Raw genomic sequence first — 23,361 nt, forward strand, 5'->3', positions numbered from 1 at the left:
CGGGGCGCGGTGCCGGGCCTGGGGACAATGGGAGGGGGAGTGCCTGGGCACCTCCTCCTTCTCCGCTGCCTCCGCCTCCAGCCGCCGCCGCCGCCGCCGCTGCCCCGGCCGCCTCCTCCCCGAGGTATTTGTTGCAAATCCTCCTTCCTTCCCCCCACTCTGCGCCCGCGGGCGCCTCGGGAACCCCCAGCCCTCCCCGAGCGCGAGCGCCTCCGGGGTGGCAGGAGCGCGGGGCGCCGAGCCCGCGCCCGGGCCGGGCCGGGCCGCAGGGCCCGCGGTGCGGAAGTGTCGGCCGCAGCGTAATCATGGGGTGCACGCGTGGGGGAGGGGGACCCCTGTTTTTTGGGAAGCGTCGACCGGGGGCTGGGCGCGGGTGGAGGCCTTCCCTGCGCGCCCCCTGCCCGGGCTTTTCAGGGCTCCCAGGGGGCGGGGCCACACCCAGCAGCTCCGAGCTTTCGCGGAATCACAGTTGTCACAGTGGAAGGGGCCTAGGAGCCCTCACATCAAGTTCCCCCATTTTCCAGTTGGGGCAACTGAGGCCCAGAGAGGAGGAGAGGCTCCCCAAAGTCGCTCACTAGAGGCTGAGCCATAATTAAAATAAATGGCTCCCGACTCCTAGTTCCTTTTCTCCAAGCAGTTTTCCAGCGCCCACTGTGAGACCGCGCCATGCCGGGTTGTTGGGTCAGATGCATTTAGGGCCCTTACTCTGCCCTCAGGGAGCGTACAGTCAAACCCGAGGAACCAGACGTGACCCAAGGTTGAAGGTGCTAAGTGCTGGGGAAAAGGCAAGGGTAAAATTTCAAGGGGCTCGGAGAAGAGTTTGGTTTCCTCGTCCCTCAGGAAGCATCAGAGGCTTTGGAAGGATGGGGGGTTTTCTGAAGCCAGCCAGGCTTCAAAATGTGGAGAGTGGGGATGGAGCTCTAACTGTTACTGTGCTGGGAGCACAGGGTTGGGAGGCATGGGTACAGGAGATGAGATAATCAGTGGAATTGGGCCTGAGGGGTGTCTTTGGGACTTTGAGGTGCTGGGGGAGCTGAAAGAGCTTTGTGGCTTCCCTTCCCTTCCCAGTGATCCAATGTCTGCTGGCCCTCAACACAAAATGCAAAAATGTAGGTTCACGTTTGAGCTGCTTTTCTAGGACCAGACTAGCTTAACCTTGTGTCCAATCCCGTCTCTCTTTCCACCTCCTCCCCCTTTTCTAATGCTTGCTTACCAATAAAACTCATTCTCACGAAGGTGTTACTGACTTGGCAATGGCTTTCCTCCCCCAGCACAAGAGCATTTTAAGAAAGCCTTTAAGCGGAAGGAGAGAAAGCAGCTAACACTCTCCTCTTCCCTGCATCCTCACCCTCCCTGCCCTTACGGATAGGGAAACATAAAGAAAAGCCCAGAGAAGATGGGTGCCAGTTCTAAAGCCTACAGTGAATGATGGTAGCCAGTGGGAGGCCAGAACTTCCAGTAGGGTTCTCTGTACCCCATGACCAGCCTTCTTCCTTTCAGGGTCTCTGCCTGCACCAGGCTCAGTCAAAAGGAAGAATGTGTATTTTTTTTTTATCTCAGTATAAGAATACACTTTATTTTTATTTTTTTAATATACAGCAGGTTCTTATTAGTCATCCATTTTATACACATCAGTGTATACATGTCCATCCCAATTGCCCAATTCATCACACCACCACCTCCACCCCTCCGCGGCTTTCCCCCCTTGGTGTCCATACGTTTGTTCTCTACATCTGTCTCAATTTCTGCCCTGCAAACCGGTTCACCTGTACCATTTTTCTAGGTTCCACATATATGCGTTAATATACGGTATTTGTTTTTCTCTTTCTGACTTACTTCACTCTGTGTGACAGTCTCTAGGTGCAAGAACCTGTATCTTGCATTTAATTTTTGCAAGGCAGTCTCCCAACACCAACACCCAGGCCTGCAGAGTCTAGAGTGTAGACTCTAGATGCGAGATAGGTAGCCGGGGTTAGCTGTCTGAATGGTAGGGGTGCACGCCTGGGGCCTTTGGGTCAGGCAGCTGCCCAGGGTCATGCTCCTTGTAAGCAGCGGGCAGGCCTAGAGCCGGCTTTGGGGATTGACAGAAGGAGGAGAAACAGCTGTGGAGCTGGTTACTATGATTGGGACAGACTGAGTAGGACCCTTCTTCGAGTGACATATGCCAGTGGACAGTCAGTTCCAGGCAGTGGGAGATGGGAAAGGAGGCTTCATTATGAAGGTCCTTAAAAATGCCAGGCATGGATATGACTTGATCATTTGAGGGTTCTGAGCAGGCTGGGACATGAGTGAGAGGAGAGGAACTGGCATTGGGAGGCCTTCTGCTGCCCATTCCAGTGAGAGAGGCCATAATCTGGCCTAAGAATATTATCGGTGGGGTGTTGCTCATTTACCCCACGTGTATTACTGAGTGTCTGTTATGTGCCATTGGCAAAGATGAGTATTTTACGGCAGGTTCCTTATTTTATTGAGGCATATAAATTGTACATTGTATGTATTGAGGCATATAAAAGTACACTTTTTCCCATTTTAATATCACTGAAATTGGGTTGTCTTATGATCACAGATGTGTCATAGTTGAGCAGCGCTTCGTTCTAAGTTGATAATGGTACGTCTTACCCTTGAGGGTTAAGAGTTGATAAAATTTGTTGATCATATCCTTTATGAATGTACGGTGCTTTGCACTTTATAAAAGTTTTCCATCAGATATTCCATTTGAATCTCAAAAGTCCCCTGAGAATTGGGCCTGGTGATCCTGTCATCTCGACTTTACCTCTTGCCGAAGGTCACAGAGCTAATTAGAAATGTGCTCAAAATGACAGCCTAGAACTTTGCCTCTTGATGTTAATATTTGACTTTACCCTGCTGTGGAGCTAGCATGGGTTAATTAGGAATGGGAAGGTCAAATTGAATTTGATTTCAGAACTATGGCTGAAGATGCTGGAATGATGGTGGGTTTTTTTTTTGAGGGGGGGTTGACCAAGGGCAGAATGTAACTCATGAGGACTGGGAGGATCCCTTAGCCCAGAGATTTGCTGCATTAAATGGAAAATGGGCAGCGAGATAGAAGATGCCGGGTAACATAATAAAACCAGAGGACGGAGCACGCTGCTGTTTCTACACAGAACGAGAGGAGCAGTGGATGAAGCACACAGGTTCTGGAGCCTCCCTTCTGTGAAGCAGGAACTGGCTAGCCCTGGGAGTGCAAAGATGAGGAGGACACGGTCCCTGTTCTTGGGGAGCACCTGTGTGTGTGTGTATGGTGCTGTTCGAGGGCTATGTTTCTGCTGCACTGATGTCGTTCCACCTCAGGGAAGCTACCAGAGGGAGCAGTGTCTGAAGAGAATCTTTAGGATTATATAGGAATCGCCCAAGTGGAAGAACAACAGGTGAGGGCTGAACCTGTTAGGCATATGCAGACGAATGTAGGGAAGGAGCATGGTGGTTGAGGCTGGTTTTTGCATGGCCAGCATGAACAGGGTGGTGGGAAATGGGAAAAGGGAGGACTTTCATTCTTTGCTAAGTAGATTTAAATTTATCTTGTGGGCTCTAGAGGCCATTAAAGGCTTCTCTAGAGATTTGCACGAAAACAAGGCTGGGCAAGGGCTCTGGAAGCATCTGTGGGATTAGGTATTGGGATGCTAAGCCCAGGAAGAAGAGTAAAGTATTTAGTAAGTGGTTGAGTGGAGCTGAGACTTTGACCCTGGGCAGTAATTAGGAGTCCTAGCTCAGCGTGTGCATTGCTGGGTGGGGACTTTTCCTGGATAATGGCATTGGAAGGCAGCACCCAGCTGGAAGAAACCGAGGCGAGGAAAGGGGAGGTAAAGTTGTGATGCATGCAGGAAGCTTATCTGGGTGGAAATCCATGGGCTTGAAGGTGTGTGTGAAGCAGAGGTGGGGAAGGGAAGAAGGAATGGAATCATGATGTGGGAGTCTGCTCTAGATGGCTTGGATGTGTGGAGAAAATGGCAGTGCCTTCTTAATGCGAGTCATAGAAATGGGGAAGGACACTGATGCATTGATGAGGACCTCACCTCTCCTGACTTTCTACAAATAGGGTGGGTGGGTGGCCAGGGGGTTAATGGGATTCATGCTTGGAAGCAGGTAAACCACAAAATTGAGGCTAGAAAATGTTTATCTTTCGATCCTTCTTTCTTAATAATAATAACATAATTTAAAAAATTTGAGTACTTACCGTGTACTTATGTAATTCTCATACTGACTTATTAAAGTAGGTTTTATGATTATCGATCTCATTTTGCAGATGAGAAAATGAGTTTGGTTAAATAAGGTGACACAACTACTAAGTGAAACGGCGAGTTTAGAACCTTTCCGTGATCTTCACCGCTCTCTCTCTGCCCACAGAAGGAAAAGTGGAAATTGTCGATGAAAATCAATCAGTCGATCTAAAAAAGAACTGGAAAATTTTATTCGATCCAAATTTGAGCATTATAACCCGGGAAGAACATCTCAGAACACTCTGAGAACTGTTCCGCCTGTTAGAAGTCAAGGCATGGTTATATAAGCTTTTTGAGACAGAGGGCTGTACATCACGTGATGTATTGATATTATCAACAGTTTACTTAACGCAGATCTAAGCATCATCCTGGTGGGTCATGTGACCCCTGCAACATCAAGAAGGAATGTTATTAAGACGTTGTCTGGTTGATGCTAGGAGCGTGTTGCTCTTGATGGTTGAGCAGGTACGCCTGCCCCTGGGGGAGGTCTGGTCGAATCGTAATGCAGACCCTCGATGCGCAGTGCGGGGAGACAGGGGGCCAAAGGGCAGGGAAGCATTTTTATGTTTAAGTTTTCTTGCCTTGCCATGAAATATGAATTTTATTTCACAAAGTCACCCCTGTCTTTCAATGTTCTTCCTCAGAATTTAACTCAGTACCCATTCCTTGGGCCCCAGCAGGACCATAATCCAGGGTTTCCCTGGGCAAGCAGGCTTTTCACTTCCATACTGGTGCTGCTTCAGCCCGGTCTCTCTTGAGATGCTGCCATTCCCTCTACCCTTTGGGTGTCTTCGCTCTGCAAAGCTAACTGGAGAGGACAGAGCTTCTCTAGCAAACATCTGCTTCCTCCCCCCAACATTGCCTTCTCCCCAGTCTCTTGGAGTAATAAGGATTTGAGGTACCCCATAGAGAGGCAGTTGGGGAAACAGGATAACAAAGTAGGGGAGTGATGGCGGTCTTGATCTCAGTCATTGCCCTTGATCCATGGCTCCTGGGACAATGTTCTCCGGAGTCGAGCCAGATAGCTCCTGTTGGATCCCGGCCTTCACTAGCTCACGCAGACCTCTTCCTCCAAGAAGGCGTTCAGGCTCAGGACTCTGAGGGATCAACTAAGGTTCTTTCTGTGACCTACCCACCTGAGGTGGGTTATTTGCATTTTGATAACTTACAGGTAAGATATTTTCAGGGGTGAGAAGACAGATCCTAGGAATGGCACCCAGCAAAGTAAATAAGACCTTGGCTTTCTCTTCTTTGAATACCTCTCATCTCTGGTACCTTGAAGATGTTTAGTAACTGCTTGTTTACTCATTTAGAATGAGTAACATTTACTGATACAGACAACCCAGCTAGTGCCATGAAGCCATTCCCAGACTCTTAGCCCCCTTATACCCCACTTATGTGTGTGATCACATGCATCTCTGTCTCTTGTGTTCAGTTCAGCACATCATTTGGGTCCTGAATGATTACCCCATGCCAGACAGAAATGCTGGAAACTGATCTTACAAAGACAGCTAAGGCTCTGTCTTCAAGGATCTTCATTCCAGCCTAGGAGACAGACTGAAATAGAACATGGGAAGGCCCTACTAGAGTGATGAACAAAGAAATAATGGGAGCCATGAGAAATGGCTGACTGACTACCTGGAAGAACAGGAAAAAACGCTCATGGAGAAGAAGACATTGGGTTGGGTTTTGAAGGGTGAGTAGGGGTTATTATGGTGGACAGAGCTTTCTGGGCAGAGAGACCTTGATATACAGGCACAGGCCTGAGGCCTAAGAGTGTTTGGGGGGTGTGTTTGGAGATCACTGAGAAAGATGGGACTGGCCAGGGAGGATTAGAGGGTAAAGGGCTGGCAGCTTGAGCTAAGAATGATGGCAGCGGTGGTGGTGGGTAGGGAACAGGAGGGCTTTTGTTACTTTTTGAGTAAAGGAGGGTGTCGATGGGTCTGTGTTTCAGAGAACTCTGGTGGCAGAGTGATAGCAGTTCTGGGCCAGAGGCGGGGACACCGCTTAGGAGGCTGCTGCAATGTTCCAGATCAGGAAACACCGGCCTGCATCAGGTCAGCAGAGTAGAGAGGGAAAAAGTTGTTTACTGTTAGAATCTTATCAGGCAGCTTAGTTCCTATTCTTGTCCTTCCAATTATTTGCCAGCTTATCAGCCTTGACTGGAAAAAGTATGTTATCCGCACCAAAGCTTGTAGGCAGTGGAAGCAACAGGCTGGCAGCAAGTTCATGCCTTAGAATTGTGGGCTGGGGCCTTGGTGGCCAGAGCGACCTGACTCCTCCTTTTGCTGGTGAGGAAACTGAGGCCCCAGGGAAGTGCTCAGTCACACCCTTGTCCCGCTGAGCTGGAGTTGGGTGTGGCCCTTACTCCCTTTCCTGCTCTGTTTCAAGGGTGTTTTTCATTCTCTCTCTGCTGAGCCTGGCTGGACACATTCCTTCCCCACCCCACCCCCAGGGGCTTTGCTTGGGAGAATTTGGGAGGGACTATAACTTGGAGATCATTGTTACTGGGCTTGAACCTTGTTCTTTGCACTTTGAAAACAAAGTGATTAAGAAGGTTCATTTTCAGTCTGAGAGTGCTTTGGGGGTTTCTTTCTTTTTCTGCTATTTATTCCTGTCGCTTGTTTGCCTGAACCAAGCTTCTGCACGATAACTTTAAGGTTCTTTGCCTGTGGCGGCCCCCACCCTCATTCCCCTTTTATTTTTACTTATTTTTGCTTTCCTACAAGTTTTCAGGCTGCCAGCATTAGATCCCTTACCGGGTAGATCCTGCTGTTTTTTCTTTCCATCTTAAACCTGCCCATCACAGCCCATCTCATAGAACCCATTAGCGTTTCGTAGCCTTTGTAGCACTTTTTATGTGGCGAATGCATTTTACGGTTGTTTTTTATTACTTAGCTCACAATTGCCATCCAAGAGATGGGTGGGCAGGATCAATCTTGTAAAAGTTCAGGGGTGAAGGAACTTCCCCTGTGGTGCTTAAGTGGTACAGTGAGAATCAGACTCTCAGCTCTAAAGCTCCTGTCTTGTTCCTTCCTTCACTTCTGCTGGCGAGCAGGAGATAATTGATGTGAAAGTCTTTAGCAAGCCCTATACACAGGTGAGAAACTGTTATTATTTCATGGTGTGGTAATTGGTAGCATTAGCTGCCCGTCTGTGACTTTGGAAGGCACCTGAGAATCTGGTTGGAGACCCCAGAGCCCTGAGGATAAGGGCTTCAGATGCTATCATTTCAGCAGTACCATCACCAACTTGGTTTTTGGTGTAAGAAAACAAAGACCTGTGTTTGAGTCACACATTAGCCCTGTGATCTTAAGCAAGTTCCAGAACATTCCTGAGCCTCAGTTACCTTCGATTTTAGATCATGTGATCTATCCCAATGCATCTGTGAGAACCAGACATTTCTCTGACAGTGCTTTAAACATGGCCGTATAGTGTGTAATGTGGCCGTGCAGTGGGTACACGGGGCTAATCCTTGGTGCCCAGCAAGGTGTCTAGCCCACAGGAATGGCACCTTGTCCTTCTAGAGGAGATTGTGGGATTTAGACCCAGGCAGCTCCAAGTTCAAGTCTTAGCCGTGCGACTTAAGGGAGGGTGCTCCCTGAGGTGGTCACGGCCGATCTGGTGTACTTACTTACTCATTTTTAGACTTCTTATTCATGAGGGCATCACTGTTGACAACAGTCACTTTGCGAAGTGGGGCGAGTACCACAGACGTTCACAGGCATTTCCAGGCTATGCAGAGGGATGGTTTGTCACCAGTGAATGGCTGTCCAGTGTTTCTTCTTCTCCGTTGTGATCCTCCAACTCTCTCTTGGTTTTTTAATTTTTTAAATTTATTTTTATTTGAGAAAAATCGGCTGACATCTTTATTGCTTTGGGGAAGGGGGTCACCCAGGAGCTCTTGGTGGGCAGGTCTGCTTCCTCTTCACCGTCACAGGCTTCTGGCAGCGCAGGATGGCGCTGGCTCTCCAGGGGTCGGCCAGGCGCCAATCTGTGCGGTGCTTGTTCTTTTGGATCACGTGCCGGATGCTGCTGCGTGTGGCCCGGGCGTTCTTGTTGATGGTGGTCCGCACATAGGTGGCCGGCTTTCGCGGGCCGCATCACCGCTTCATCGCTACCATGACCCCTTTGCTATCCGCCGGCTGCACACCCACAGTCTTGCGGTGAATGGGCCCGTTGTGGCGGAAGGAGTTGCGGGCCTTTAGGTTACTGGGTTTGGTGCTGTACGTCTCCTTGTTCCTGTTGATCAAGAAGGTGGAGCAGTTCCGGAAGACCAGCCATTGCAGGCGCGCGGACATGGCGGCAGCTCCTCTGGTTGCGGAGGCTGCAAAGAGGCAGGCGGGGGGCGGGGCCTCTCTGGGGTTTGGTTTGCGCTGTGTTTGCGCTCTGCTTCTAGTGCAGTCGTTGCTTCTTTCCCGGCCTCCCATCGAAGTCTCCAGTAGTTCCCATGGAAAGCTGGTGCTGAGGGGTGGTTCCAGGCCTTCCTCAGAAACTTGTATGGGAACCTTTCACGGGGCAGGTAAGCAAGAGGGTCAGGACAGGGCAGAGGTGTTTCATTGTCCTTCAAGAAGGGTGCTTTGGCCTCATTCCATCCCCACAGTGCACACAGTGGGCACTTTTTCCGCTGCAGCCGTGGTCGGCATTCCTTAGTCACTCAGGCCATCAGCCAGCAGCTTCGGAGAAGATGGCCGTGGGCATGGGTAGTGCGAATTCCTTGGCACTTTCAGGAGACCGCTTTTTGGGCGTTAAGGGAATCCTGTCTTTAATGTTAGTGTCGATTTCCTTGTCTGTAAAAATGGCTGTAGCAACAGTACTTGATGCAGAGGTAGAGGGACCATACTTTCTGGTTTTGCCAGGACAGCCCTGGTTTATGCCTGTGTTCTGGTGTAGTATATACAGCGTCCCCTTCCACTCTCAGAGGTATTCTGATTGGAGGTCACCCTACTTGTTAGTACTGAGTGAGGTTGTGTAAGTCAGGGGTCCCCAATCCCCAGGCCGTGGACCGGTACTGGTCAGCCGCCTCTTAGGAACCGGGCCCACAGCGGGAGGTGAGCGGTGGGCCAGGGAGTGAAGCTTCATCTGCCGCCCCCCATCGCTCACCTTACCGCCTGAACCAACACCGCCCCCCCCATCCCCCCCACCCCGGTCCGTGTGAAAATTGTCTTCCAGGAAACCAGTCCCTGGTGCCAAAAAGGTTGGGGACCGCTGGTATAAGTAATATGTATAAGACCAGGACTAAAGTCAAATGTCAACAAATGTCTACTGTTTTTGTCAGAGGAGATGCTAGGTGCTCAAGAAATGTTTGTTCAGTGAACTGCTTTTATAAAGGTAAAGTTTGAGGATGTTTGAAGGGAATGTCTAGCTTGTAGGCAGTTAGACTTTATTAGGTTGATAAAAATGTGTTAGTACCTGTTTAGAATACAAAAAAAACGCCAGGAGAGTGGTATGGATGGAGGACTTATTGAGTTCTCTGGAACGTGTGAGGAAGCTTATTGGAAGGGCTGGGCCTTGGATTAAACATGGAAGGACAGGAAGGCTTAGCCCAGGATGTGATGGGGCAGCTAAATTGCTCTGGCTACTTATAGTTAAGAAATAAGATTGAACCTCTGTCCATGTGTGTATTTTATATATTTATTTCTGGCCACACCACACGTGGGATCTTCGTTCCCCGACCAGGGATTGAACCTGGGCCCTCTGCAGTGGAAGCGCAGAGTCCTAACTACTGGACCACCAGGGAAGTCCTCATGTGTGTAATTTAGCTGGGTTTTTAAATCTATTATTTTCTAGCCGATGGCCCATCTTAATAAAGATCTTTAACTGTAACTGTGGCAGCTTAATGCGGTACCAAGTTCTGTGCCAAGAGGTCACCAGAGTAACTTATTCTTCTAATGAGTTTCCAACGAATATGGTTCTTGTTTAGTTTTCAGGAAGAAAAAAAAAAAGAAAAACCAGATTAAAAAAACTTAATTGGCACCTAGAGCTTCTGTCTTGTTTGATATGAAAATGAATCATTTTCAGGAACTGGAGGAGGGAGTTGCTACCCAGAGGGCAGGGTGTGCCCTGACTTCATGGGAAAGGCAAATTATGAAGTGACCTGGAGGGTAAGCGGCACCTTTTCTTAGAATGAGGTGAAAGGCAGGTCAGCTTTCCTGTAGTCTGGTTGTTTCCAAACTGGACTTCTCTTCTCGGCTGCAGCAGCTTCACTTCATAGGAAACTATGAGGGTTCCAGTAATGACAGCTGGACAGGACCCTCCAGATACATCTGTCCATCGATCTGATGTGTTTGTGTGTTCATTCATTCCACACCAGGTGCTGGGTGTACCTGTGAATGAATGAGTGAAACTCTAGTCTGGGCTTGGGGGATGGAAACGTGAATGCGGTGCCATCCCTGCCTCCAGAGGTCATTTAAATAATCAAGAGAGGATGTAAAAGTATGTGGAAAAAAATATCTGGTGACTCTAATTGAATGATGACTAACTCTAGGGACCCTGGGGAAACTTCACAGATAAAGGACTATCATTTGATTGGGCCTTAAAGGATGAGTGGGGATTTGTCTAGTGGGCTAGAGGAGGAGGGGGGTCATTGAGCAAGGGAAATAACACGAACAGGTGAGAAAGTGCATGGCACCTTGGAAAACTGGAGTCGTTGGGGATGGGCTGTGGAGTAGAGAGGCCATGGAAATGAGGGTGCAGGGGTGGGCTGGGATGTGGATTGACAAAGACCTAGATTGCTGACTGAGGACTTGAGACTGTGCTGTGAAAGGCGCATCATGTAGGGAAGGGAGATGATTGGATCTGTGCTTTAGAAAAGTGATGGGTTATGGATGGTTGGAGGGGCCTGGTACTGGAGATGGTGAGATGTGCTGCTGTAGTCCAGGTACCAGATAAATGGAAGCTGAAATGAGGTTGAGGCATTGGCTCTGAGGGACAGTTCACAGGTGGAATAGAGGTCACCCAATCTCCTCATTTAAACAAGAGGAAACCCAGGCCCTGAGCAGGTAACACATACAGAGTCCACAGCCCTGGTTCCATCATAACCCCCAGGTGATCCATCCTCTGCCCAGGGTAACAGGTACCTAGTTGCTGAGATAGCCGTTTGTCAAGAGGAAGATCTCCATTACTTTTTATCTTTTAGGAGTTCCATGGAATCTCTTAACTCTGAATGAAATTGGCTCTTTCTAGAGTTACGGAATCTGTGATCACTGGAGATACTCAAGCAGTGGCTGATTGGGATGTTACAGTGAAAACTCAGGCAGTGGTTGAAGACTTGGTCTAGAATATCTTTGAGGTCTATTAACCCTGATTCTTTTTTTTTTAAAATTCCTTCCTTCCTACCTCCTTCCCTCCTTCCCTTTCTTCCTTCCTTGGAGAAGATACTTATAACGGTCTTACCTGGGGTTCCTCTCTCCATTTGGTTCCTCAGGACGATTTTAGCCAAATTGGACAAAAGGCAGAGAGAATTAAAAATGGGTGATTAGGCACTGAGAATGGTGGGCCATAGTTCATGCAGAGTCGTGAGGGACTAACCATTTTGGGGGCAGCAGCAAGTTAATACTCACCAGGGAGACCTTTGTCACCTAGGCCAGCCTCCATGATCCTGATCAAAATGGAATCCACCATACAGTTAATGATGCTTTCGACCAGTCGCCATTTTTATAGTGCTTTACAGTTAATCATGTGTTTTCCTACAAATTACAGGTAAATCCTCACAATAGTCCTGTGAGCAGTTATTATTATTGTTCAAGTTTTACTATCAAGAACCTGAGGCTGAGAAAGATTAAATGACTTGCTCAGGGCCCCAGCTAGCCGGATGTTGAACCAGGACTTCAACTTGAGGTTTCTATTTGCACAATTTTAGATTCCTCCTATTCCCAGCCTGCGCAGATCCCCAGAACAGGCTCTAGCTTTATTCCTATTGATAACCTTAAACCCATTGTGGATCCTGATATAAGATAAGGATTTAATCAGTGCTTGCTGAATGAACATGTGAATGAATAATATAAATGAAGTAATAAATGACAACTTGAGTTTTAAGAATATCTTTAGTAATAAAAAAAACCTAATTGAGCTCCTCTAAACATTAATTAATCTGTTATCAAAAGACAATGAGAAAGAACTCATTTAGAATACATTTACTCAGCTTCATTAAAAAAAAAAAAAACCACGCCAGAAAAGCTCCCACCAAAACTCTTTTACCTGAATACCTCTCTCTGATCTTTTAGGGGACCATAACCCTGATCTTAAGCCCCCCGAAAGGGCACGTCCACTTCTCCGTCTGTGTACAATGTTTCCTTCCACTTAATATTATTACAAGAAAAGCTCTTTCTTCTTTTGGCCTGGTCTTTATCTTTTTTATAAATGTATTTTATTTTATTTATTTATTTATTTTTGGCTGCATTGGGTCTTTGTTGCTGCGCTTAGGCTTTTCTCTGGTTGCGGCGAGCGGGGGCTACTCTTCGTTGCCGTGCGCAGGCTTCTCATTGCGGTGGCTTCTCGTTGCGGAGCTTGAGCTCTAGGCGTGCAGGCTTCAGTAGTCGTGCGGCGCGCGGGCTTAAGTTGCTCCGCGGCATGTGGGAGCTTGCCGGACCAGGGCTCGAACCCGTGTCCCCTACATTGGCAGGTGGATTCTTAACCACTGCGCCACCAGGGAAGCCCTATATTTATCTTTTATATAACTAAAGATTTGTTGAAACTGACTTTACCCGTGTGGACACTAGGATAGTTTTTAGTTTTTAAAGACATTTAATACAATTCAATATGTTAAAACATGCATTGTAAACATCAGTGGACAAATAAATAGCTTTTACTTCCTTCTAAATTATTTCCTGAAGACAGTGATTTCTTTGGCACTTCCACTTTCCCGCACATCGGTTACCATTTTGTCCCTTGTGTTTTGTGGTTATGTGACTATGTATCTTATCTCCTCAGGGATGTAGGAGAAAATGCGTGTATGGCTGGAGAGTCAGACAGGTTTGGGTTCAAATCACGGCACTGTATCTTGATAGTTATATAATCATACTGGTTACTTAGCCTCTCTGAACCTCCAACTGCTCGTCTGTGAAAGAGGATAATAGTGCCTTCCATGTAATGTCATTGTGGAAAGGATTCTGTGGGTCAGGGTAGGAAAGCACTGAAGCCTGCCATGTGATCTGCTGAAAAATGCTATCATTTCCCTCTTTTCTCTCTTGTCACCCACCAGATGGTAAGACAGCCAAGATCCTTTCCTTTGTATTTCCCCATAGAGTATGACCCATAGCAGGTAGACCTTAAATACATGTTTATCAGCTGGCTAAATAAGTTTTAAGTTCTTTCAAAGGAGAATTATAGGCACAAAGTACTGAATAGTTCTATTACTTTTCATGCTGGTTGCTATTCAGCCTCCAGAAAGACTGTACTAATTTGCAGAGTCATTAGCAGTGGGTGAATCTACTGGTTTCTCCATGTCTTCCCTAGAATTTAATTTTATAACTTTATATTTGTCTCTGCTAAATTAATATGTAGGAAATCATATTTCATTATTGTTTCAATTTGCATTCCTTTAATTACTGAAAAAATATCCTGAGAAGTGGTTTAGAGTTTGTGTGTCCCCTTGCGTGAATTCTCAAATGGCAATATTTAAAAATGGTCTGAGCTGGAGAAGGTTCATATGAAAGGGCTAAAAATGTTTAGTGTTTTGGGTTGCCTAAACTTTAGTTTATGTATTCATTCATTCAGTCACTCAATGTTTATTGAGCACCTGCTATGTGCCAGGCACTCTTCCAGGGGCTATGCATACCACAAAGAAAAAAATAAGTGAGTAAAGTCAGCGATCTCCACTCCAGCCTCCTCGTGTAATATGTGTGGTGGCTGAGATCTAGAAAAAAGAGATTAATTACCAAAGTCATTCAGCTTGTTCAGTAGCAGAGCCAACTATTTATTTGAACAGTAATTGTGATATTGTATGTTTTGTATCAGTAGCCTACATTGAGAAAGCAGAGTCCTGAGTTTTGATCTAGAAAATATGATCACCCGGTTCTTCAGTCTCATATATAACTCCTTCCTAGAGCTCTTTGCCTCTTACATTTACATTCATTCTTAAATGAGCACACTTATGATTATTTATTTTTTTAAAGATTTTTTTCGATGTGGACCATTTTTAAAGTCTTTATTGAATTTGTTACAATATTGCTTCTGTTTTATGTTTTGGTTTATTGGCCGTGAGGCATGTGGGATCTTAGCTCCCCGACTAAGGATCGAACCTGCACCCCCTGCATTGGAAGGCGAAGTCTTAACCACTGGACCACCAGGGAAGTCCCCAGCACACTTATTATTAAAATAGGACTAGAAAACAAAATTACCCCATCTAAGCCGTTTAGACCAACTGTATGAACCTTTTTGGACATGTTTTTGGTAAATGGGAAGAAGGTGACATATTTCTCTATCAAGTAAAGTAGTCAATTTAGTTTTAATAAGGCAGTTATCTTCAGGTAATAAAAGTTCAACTAACTTGCCATAACTATCTTGTTTAAAGTCAATTAAGAGCCTCATATACCTCACTTGCTGGGTAAAATTTAATAGAACTTCAGTTAAGCATTTATTGCTTATTTAATTCAAAATTAAGTTAATCACCACAGTTGGTAACAAGCACTGAGTATTAATTAACATTCAGCAAACTATCTTATGAAGTCTAAATTAGATACAGACAGGTCTTGTTTATCCCCATCAGTTTGCAAACACCATTTCCCCACCTCTCACCCCAAAGGGCCTTTGGTTTTCCCATGGCTTTCCTCTTCTGATTTGTCATCTTCATTTTCGTCTGCTTGACACCCAACTTGGGTAAAGGAGGAGGAGAAGAGGTAGGAGTCTATTGTGTTATGGGAACTTCTGGCTTGGGGCGCAGCTGAGAAATTTTTCTGTTCCATTCCATTGCATTCCATTGCATTGCATTCCATTGCATTCCACTGCATTCCATTCTTCAAGAATTGTTGAACACATTCTCTGTGTAAGACATTCTTTTGGACACTTAGGAAGATACAGAGGAGGTCATGTTGACATACTTGGTTTTATTTTCTCATCTTAGAAATGAGAGGACTGGATTTAGGGCATTCATTGAACACATATTTTTTGGCCTACATCTTGTAAGGCACTCTGCTGGGTGTCAGAGATACCATGATGATTTAGACAAGGTCCTTGCTGTTAAGGAAGACATGTAGTCTAGTATGAGATGAGCAGTAGTGGAAATATTGGATAAGGTGCTTCTGTAGAAGCTCTGAGGTCCCTTATTGTTCTATGAGAAAAGGTCTTGTCGCCAAGAAAGTTTGGCAGGTTAAACAGAATTAAATGGGTATCTTTACTGTGGGACTTTTCTGAATCTTTAGGAAACTAATGTGCATTGTGACTTCCCGAGAGGTTTGTTCTCAAAGTTTTAGATCCTAGACTCTCTGCATCACCAGCTTTCACCCCGCCCCTGGACGTTTCTTGGTCTTAGTCTATCACTGTGCTTTGGGAAAAGCCACTGTGAGCCATGGATCCTGTCTCTCAGCGTCTCAGCCTAGCAGGGGTACTCAGGCATGCGCCCTAGTAACCCATACAGGGTTGGAAGTTCTAATTTGTATGAAAGGTGTGCAGAAAAAAGTGGGTGATTTCAGACATAGGGACTTTTGGCTGGGATTGAAGGTGTGAAATCAGAGCAAACTTTCCTCATAGAGGAGAGTTGGGCTTGCGAGAGAGACACAGTTTGTGTAAGTGGAGAGGTCCGGAGGATTGCTGAAGAGTCATCGGGAACAGAACAGTTGTGAAATTCTGACATGGCTGATTTGGTTGAGCCACCCCAGCATGTGGATACAACTTAGACCAATTTTTGTTATAGCCTAAATCTGGAGAGGTAAGAGGCGGCAGATTTTTTGGTGCAGAACTGTCTGCTCTTTAGGCCTTGTTCCACCGAGTGACTGCCCATCTGCGGGAGGGATCCCTTCTGTAAGGCATCCTGACACCGTCTGGGGTAGAGCCTCTGCCTTGTGAAGAGGCGTCTCTGCTTCTTCACTGACAGCTTCAGTCTGGCAGGTCCGGTTTCCATTTGCCTCATCACATCCCACACTCTCCACCTTTCCTTCCAGCCTAGCGTCCCTTGTTCTGATGAGTCACCTGTGTCTGCATTTTTCATTCTTATCCATCTGTATCATCCTCTCCATCTGAGGCAAGCTACCCTTTATATTCTTCCTGACAAGTCATTTACTTCACTTGAAATAGTGCTACGAATTTTCTCCTGTCCAGGAGCAACCAGCAGATGGAACATGCTGGATGAAGTGGAGGATAACCTACAGATCTGGTCCTCCATAGCAGGGGAGATTTGCCCTCAGTTTGGGTTCTTTCAGTACGCACCTTGTTAACCATGTCTGTACGGAAGGGAGCACAGGCAAAGGAATGGGGAGATCTGGGTTCTATTTCTGGGCACGAGTTTTTCCCCTGTCTGAGCCTCAGTTTATCCATCTGTGAAATGTTAGGTGTAGGCCCAGTGTGCTCTCAGGGTCCTTTCAACTAAACACGTTGAGTGTTAGCATTTGCTAAGTCAACATTTGCTGGAGTCAGTCTGGGCTGTTTGATGAGACATACTTTGGAGCCTGGAAATGGGCAATGGGCAGAGCTCTATGTCCATACATGGGAGGTGTGGTTCTCCCATGCCCAGCCTCCAACTGGATTCATTTTCCTTATATTGCCTGTTATATTTTAGTCATACCTCCTTCTCCTCTGCCACTCAAGCTTACCTATTCTTTGCCAACACTCTCCCTGCTGTAAATGTTCCTCTCCTGTTGCCCAACTGGATAGCCAGCCCCCCCTTAGATTCCTTTTTCCCTTCTGGTTCTGCCCATGGAGGGTGTCCACTCTGGAACCTTCTAAAGACAAATGACTACCATGGTGGGGCAGATTGGGGAATGGCGGTCCTGGCCAGCTGCAGATCTTTTCGTGAGACTATCTGTTCTTCAGAACTGTTTCTCTATTGAACAGATATTCTTCAATGAAAGAGACCAGTCTTGCCTAGAGGGAGCCCACAGTGGCAGCGAGAAGCTTTCTGACGTCTCGTTGACACTTGATGGAAACCATAGTGAGTGAGGAACATTATACATTGGAGAGGAAGGTTTTTTGCTTTCTAGAACTGGGCGATGCACTCTTAGGTCCTCGGCATGGACTCTTAGGAAAACTAATCACTTGGAAAGCTGAAGCTTGTTTTGCAGACCTAGAAAAGGCAGCCTGCATGTTTCATTTCAGGATCTACCTGGACAGACACTTTAGGGACGAAAATGTCAGCAGGAAGCCTGGCAAGTGACACACCAGAGGCCATAACATGGGCTGGTAGTGCAAATCATCAAGAATGATGTGTCAGGGAGCACAAGACACAGCACAGGCCCAGAGATGTCATTCACGTGTGGAGTCGCCATTGGTAATGGCAGTGAGGTTTGGTTCTGCTCCAGGAAAGATTTTCCAAAGGTAGGAATTTACCTTGAGAATCCTTTGGTTTCCTCTTCTTTGTATTAAACATAACCCTCACCTCTTGGTCTTTGTGATTAGTTCTTTGGATTTTCCCAGTTATATAGGCCTACTTGAAAAAAATCCAGAAACGTTTGAAAGCTGTGTAACGCTTTAAGAGCATGGCCTTTGGAGCTAGGCTGTATCCTGGCTCTACCATTACTACTTTAACTTGTTACTCAGTCTCTTTAGGATTTTGTTGCCTTATCCACAGAATGGGAATAAGACGATTACCTATCTCCTTGTTGTGAGGATCAAGTGAGCTATGTCAAGCCTTTAGAACAGAGCCTGACACATGCCAAGTATCCATTAAATATTGGCTGCTGTTATTATGTGTTATCCTTATAAAGTCAGCAAATTGTGATTTGGAAAAGGTATTAGAGACGAATGAGGTTTTGTGCGTTCTTTTTTCTTGTTGTTTTGTGTCTTTTTAAATAAACTTCATTTTGGAATAGTTTTATGTTTGCAGAATAGTTGTAAAGATTGTACAGAGAATTTCCATACACCCCTTACTCAATTTCTCTCATTTTTGACATCTTACATTAGCATGGTACATTTGTCAAAACTAAGAAACTGACATTGGTACATGGCTATTAACTAAACTATAGACTCTATTTAGATTTCACCAGTTTTTCCAGTAACGTCCTCTTTCTTTTTGGCAGGATACAACCCAGGGTACCACATTGCATTTAGTTGATATCTCCCTTGCCTAGAGTGGCTCTAAACTTTCATTTTTTTTTTTCCCAATAGTTAGGGAGGGATTCTTTATAGAAAAGCCTATTACAACAAGTAATGCTGAAGGAATAAACTGGAGCAGCTGTGGATGAAATGGGGCAGGACGTACCCGCCTTTCTTGCCCTTCCCTGCTTTTTCTATTTGAAGAGGCTCTGGTAAAGCAGGGCTTAAGTGTCAGGGCTTAAGTGTCACCATAATCCAGTCTCCTTGTTTCCATGGAAGGAGACTGAGACCCCTGAATGGGGAGTGATGATGCTGCGTGAAACTGGAAGCCCAGAGAAGGTCAAAAAAGGATCATGGAAATATCCCAATCTTGTCTCTGTTGTTGAATGGATGAGTGAGCAACAGTCAGGGACTCTGGAAGATCTGGGTTTGGATCCAGGCTCTTCCACTCTATGCCTCAGTTGTTCTTATCTGTAAAGTGTGTTCGGCGGTCAGTGATACCTCACCGTACTTAATACTCACAAAGTACCACCGTTTTCCTTGTGAAAGTTACATGAGCCAAGACGCTTACTTTTAGTATAGCCTGAAACGTAGTAGGTTCTCAGTAAATGTTTGAAAAAAAGAAGCTTTGAAAATTAGGGAACTTTATCATTAGAACTGATTTCAAGAAGATGGGGGCAAATTGATACAAAACTAAAGCTAGTCATTCATAAGGAAATCTGTGACACTCAGAAATGGAACCAGTGTTTGAGTTGCTGATAAGTGGGGTATATACTGTCTGCTTTTATTCTTGGAGGATTTTATCATATAATGCAACATTATGTTGCAGTCTGACTTTCACACAAATTGGATCCCAAAAGTTCTTATAGGAATTAAAAATACAAACTCGTGGGCAGTATGTGTTTTATAAATTACAGAAAACAGTAGTGTAACGACATGGCATAGTAAGTACAGTTAAGCCTGCGGCAGGCACTGGTACCCAGGATGAGGCGAGCAGGTGTCCGGCGTCGTGCTCAGTGCCAGGAGAGATGGAGGGAGGCCATCTCCAGCGGGGAGGCCGGGTGGAGAAGCTGAAGGCGTCCAGGCAGTGGCAGAATCCTGGAGAAGTAAACCCTTTGTATATCTTTACAAGATTTTTAAAATTTTAAATTTGAAAGACTTAACTTGTTAAGAGTCGTTTTAGACTCACAGCAAAAGTGAGAGGAAGGAACAGAGATTTCTCATATGCCACCTGCCCTCTACACATGCAGAGCCTCCCCCATTATCAGCATCTCCTACCAGAGTGGTATGTTTGTTGCCATTGGTGGACCCACGTTGGTACGTCATTATCATCCAGAGTCCATAGTTTACATTAGGGTTTACTCTCAGTGTGGTACGTTCTGTGGGTTTGGACAAATGTATAGTGACATGTATCCATCATTATATCATACAGATTATTTCACTGCCCCCAAAATCCTGTCATCTGCCTATTCATACCTACCTCTCTCCCCAAAACCTGGCAACCTCTGATCTTTTTATTGTCTCCACATATATCCTTTGTATCCAGCCATTTATGGTTGTGTTGAATGGGACCAACTGACTTTTGGAACCTAACCTCCATTACTTCCCCTCACTCTTGCTTCATCATAACGTTTTCTCAGTCTGGATTGCTGTTTTCTGCCATCATCACCTGTTTGAATCCAAATTGATCTTCAAAGCCAGCACTTCCTCCATGAAACGGGCCTTGATTTCCACCCTTTGCCCCTAAGCAGGAAATAATCCCTTCATCTTATGATCTCCCTGGCCCTTTATCTGGACTGCATGCAGGGCACTGAGCACGTTTTACCTTCTCTTGTAGTTATTTGTGTTCCTATCTTGTTTGGGGTCTTTAACTTCTTTAGGACATTCATTCCCGATCCTCTGGAATCTGGCAGACGTATAGCAGACACTTGTCGAATGGATGGACGGATGGATGGACGGATGCATGGATGGGTGGATGGATGGATGGACAGGTTTGACATTGCCCATAGTACTCTTAAACTTAGTTCCTTTAGAGTAGGATTTTAAGTTGCTAATCTCTACATCCCCCCAGTATCAGTACTGAGAAGGCGCACTTTTATTCGTTCATTCATTCATTCATTCCACAATAGACTTTCAGGCACTACTTAAGGGTTGAAGCAGTGAATAGTCCATTGTTGATAGTCTGCATAGAGAATAGAGTATTCTTTGGGATATGTTTTTATTCTTGTAAGGTTTATCTGGAATTTTTTTTTCTTCTTTTGACACAGAAGGACCAAGCAAGAAATGTTTTGTTTCATCTACGTGTGTTATTGGTGTACAAAGCAAATGCTCTCTCATTCCTTCAGCTGGCTTGGTAGCAAAGAGAGATCACTGGGCTTAGAAAGGCACCAGGGTATCTGGCAGTCCCTTACTGACTTCCTTAGGAATAAGTCCTCATCCCAGTTTTTTTAAAGATGCTGCCAGGATGCCACAGTGCTCATGGTTGGGCTTCCTTGCTAATGTCTCTACTTTTATTTTTTTAATATAGTGACAGGATGCATACTGCTGAGGTGGTAAATGGAAAAAGAAGTGCAGTGGAGTTAACTGTCTGTTTCTTGGGGCCTTCTGTATTAGTCACAGGAGGAGGTGTCAGACATGGCCAGATGAGAGAGCCAGCTGACTGAAGTTCACGTCAGATGGAAATCAGAGAGGCAGAATTGGGAGGACTTTGATGATGCTGAACTGCAGACGCTTAAGGTTCTGAGTGGTTAGGGATGAAAGGATCCAAACATCATCTAGTGTCATGGTTCTCAGACTCAAAGGAGCACTAGAGTCATCCTGGAGGGTTTGCTGGACCCCATCCCAGAGCTTCTGATGCAGTAGATCATGAATCTGTACTTCCGACAAGCTCACGGGTTGTGCCAGTGCTGATGAGAACCACTAACCTAGTCCAACTGCTAGTCTGTTGATTTTTTATAGATGGGGAAATGAGATGCAGAGGTATGTGGAAAGGACTTGCCTAGAGTCACACAGCTGTCAGGAGCAAGGCTGGAGTGAAAACCATGAATCCTGGTTTGAAGTCATTTCCATACTGTCACCAGAGACTGTCCAGGAACAATATTATTTTTAATAATAAAATAATTATTTAATTTTAATTTAATTTAATTTATTTTAATTTAATTTTTTTAATTTTATTTATTTTTAATTATATAATTTATTTGCAGGGTGATGGTTTGGTTTCACCAGCTTTGCCTGATCTGGTCACAGACTTATTTTTCATGGCCTTCCATTTACTTGTCTCCACCTACATATTCTTATTCAGTTAATCCCCATTTTTGGCTACTGCTGTGCACTGGGAATTGCACTTGAACCCGAGGTGCTGTAGCACTGTGGTAGTCTGAAAGCATGGGCTTCAACTAGTCTGACCTTGAGTAAATTACTTTTTCACTTTCTCATCTGAAAATGAGAACAGTAACACTTCCTAGGACTGTAGGGAGAGTGCTGAGCATGTACCCGGCCTTCACTCTGTGAATGGTAGCTTTTGTTGCCATCATTATTACTAAAGATGGTAAGATGTGGTCCCTACCCGCTCGTGCATAGGTGGCTTCCTGAACTCTACAATTGAGAGGAAGTGGGAAGTAGTGGAACAAACACATGGCTTGGAATTAGGAGAGCTGAGTTCAAGTCTCAGCTTTGCCACTTACTAGCTGTGTGGTCTTGGGCAAGTCACTTGACCTCTCTGAGCTATAATTTGTAGCAAGTAGACTTAGTTTATGTAATAGAAGAGCATGATGAGCAAGAAAAAGGACAGAAATTGGGAAAAGGTGGAAATCTGTCTGCCTGGTGCAAGTTGCGGGTTGACGGGGAATGCTTCTTATTGAGGAAGAGGCCAGTAGAAGGAGCTGGGCGACATGAGGCTTGGTGTTGGAAGGGGCAGCAGGCCTGGGGGTGGTCCAGTGATGGTGGTCTGGGCCAGCCAGCCCAGAGAGGGGCTTGCCTGCAACCCCGAAGAGATGTCCTCACTCCCATGTCAGGGACCCCCACCCGTGGAGAGCCCCCAGGACTGGCAGGGAGGGGGCTGCCAGCATTGGAGCATGGCCAGAGTCACGGCATCTGCTTTGGACTAGGGCCTGGAGGTGCACTCATGGTTCTGCACTCTGAACCAGCACAGGATGAAAGACAGTGCAGTGAGCAGAACCCAGGATTCACCTTGGCACCTTGGTTTCTGGGCTCATTTAGCAGCAAATAGATTAGATGAGAGAGGTACTGGATTTGATCGCTCTGTCTTTCATGATTGGTCCGGGAGCTGGGAGAGGCCTGGCTAGAAGTGGGGGTGGTTCTGGGGAAGATAAAGATGAGGTCTCCCACAAGCCTCAGGTTCCTTATCTGTAAACTGGGAGTGATGGTGATTATGCGATGTCCTCCATTCTGTCTGGATTAAGAATGAAAGTACCTGTCTGTGGGAAGACACTTCATGGTTATGAAATACCAGAGACCTGCGTGGTGTTCGTATTATAGGGCAGCACCAAAGAGCTGCAGGAGCAGGAGAGATGGGGGGATGGAGCTGCTACAGGAATCTGGGAAGTCATCGTGGAGGACGACAGGGCCGCTGGGAGGATGGGAGTATGTGTGTGAGGACTGTGTAGGGTTGAAGCATCTACGAGAATGTGGCTTGTCCCGGGCTGATTCAGTGCACATTCTTTTCTTTTCACATCCATGGAGCTTTCGGCTCAGGCGGGCCTGGGGGCTCCGATGGGGCGGACCCTGCAGCACCCTCGGCTCACACGGGTGAGGAGAGCGAGGCTCTTGGGGTCTCACTCCGACAGGGGTGTCAGGGCGGTGGGTGGTGCTCCCAGGGTGTCCAGGCTCTCTTGTGGCTCCATAGCCAGTCTGTGCTTGGAGAGACCTCAGGGATTCCGCTCATTTCACAGGTGGGGGGAGTGATCCACGATAGGAAGTC

At 46.1% G+C, this 23,361-nt stretch overlaps 1 protein-coding gene, 1 non-coding gene and 1 pseudogene across 3 annotated transcripts in view; 1 reads left to right on the plus strand and 2 right to left on the minus strand.

Annotated features, from left to right (window-relative positions):
• Positions 1-23,361, plus strand: part of LPP (LIM domain containing preferred translocation partner in lipoma) — a 700,420-nt gene that overhangs the window by 178 nt on the left and 676,881 nt on the right. Inside the window, exon 1 of one of the 2 annotated variants that reach the window (XM_073804014.1) lies at positions 86-124. The exons of the other annotated variant lie outside the window; for it this stretch is intronic. The gene's annotated coding sequence lies outside the window, so the exon portion shown is untranslated. Of the gene's footprint in view, positions 1-85; positions 125-23,361 lie in introns of those variants that run through there. 2 annotated transcript variants of the gene reach the window in all.
• Positions 8,129-8,539, minus strand: LOC117312090 (large ribosomal subunit protein eL28 pseudogene; annotated as a pseudogene).
• On the minus strand, positions 9,906-9,978 carry TRNAG-UCC (transfer RNA glycine (anticodon UCC)). The gene has a single exon. It is a non-coding gene; the product is annotated as a tRNA-Gly (tRNA).

This window comes from Tursiops truncatus, chromosome 4 (genome assembly GCF_011762595.2).
Source record: "Tursiops truncatus isolate mTurTru1 chromosome 4, mTurTru1.mat.Y, whole genome shotgun sequence".
In the NCBI taxonomy this organism is placed as follows: domain Eukaryota; kingdom Metazoa; phylum Chordata; class Mammalia; order Artiodactyla; family Delphinidae; genus Tursiops; species Tursiops truncatus.